Source organism: Lycorma delicatula, chromosome 6 (assembly GCF_047948215.1).
Source record: "Lycorma delicatula isolate Av1 chromosome 6, ASM4794821v1, whole genome shotgun sequence".
Lineage (NCBI taxonomy): Eukaryota > Metazoa > Arthropoda > Insecta > Hemiptera > Fulgoridae > Lycorma > Lycorma delicatula.
In genome coordinates this window covers 99,627,104-99,628,093 of record NC_134460.1, presented here as the reverse complement: position 1 = coordinate 99,628,093, position 990 = coordinate 99,627,104, and positions in this window count along the sequence as shown.

Sequence of the window (990 nt, the reverse complement as noted above, 5' to 3'; positions counted from 1 at the left end):
ATTAAATATTTCGGTCTTAGGGAAAGACACATCGGTTCGAATCACACTTCATCTCCTTTTTTAACATTTTTTTTTTTTTTAATTATATCGATTTATTAATAATAACTATAACCGGTGATTGTAAAAAAAATTACGATGAATAGTAATTTAATAATAAACAAAAAAAATATCAGAAGTTTTTAATGAAATAAACTTTTACGTACTCTTCATTTAAAAAAAAAAAAAATGTGTAAATGTAATTTAATAGGTGTACTAGGAAATTATGTATTCTCCACATCAGAATTTTCATGTTGATCATAAAAAGGATTCTAAAATTTTTAATCACACTCAAAAAATAAACGTTACTTAATCTAAACGTTTTTACTTTTTTACTGATGCAAATTAAGTTTTTAAGATTATAGATAAGTTTAATACTTTAATACTATCTGTTAGTTTCTACTCATCATACTGGTAAATCCTTAAGAAAAGCGAAATATATTAAATAATAATAATAATAATAACAAAACAATATAAAATATTTGGTTGTATGTAATTTATTTAATATATAACTAATAATAGGTGAGCGAATTACCTTGAATCGTATGATCTTTGTACGATTTTAAAAGCTTTAAATAATAAAAAAGCGATAAAAAATTTTCTATGGAGTAGCTAGCTGCAGACGAAACGGAGAGACAAAAACTACGCCATTATATCTTGTGGAGATACAATTAAATCTTTGTGGCAGTTGTATTGTGTGGTATTGTATTGTATCCAGAGATTGGTTCGGTATGATCTTATTCAAATGGCATTGTTTTCGGTTAGATTGCACAATACTCGTTCGACGTTAGTGCGGCTGACTGACCTTTGAGCACACGTGCGCGCCTCATACAATAGTGTTTGGTGAACTAAGCTGACCTTTGCAACACCTTTCATTCCTCACCCGCAATTCATCTGCGAGGTCGGGTGAGAGAGGAAGGCGCCATTAATCCGGACCTGTGTATATGTATGTAA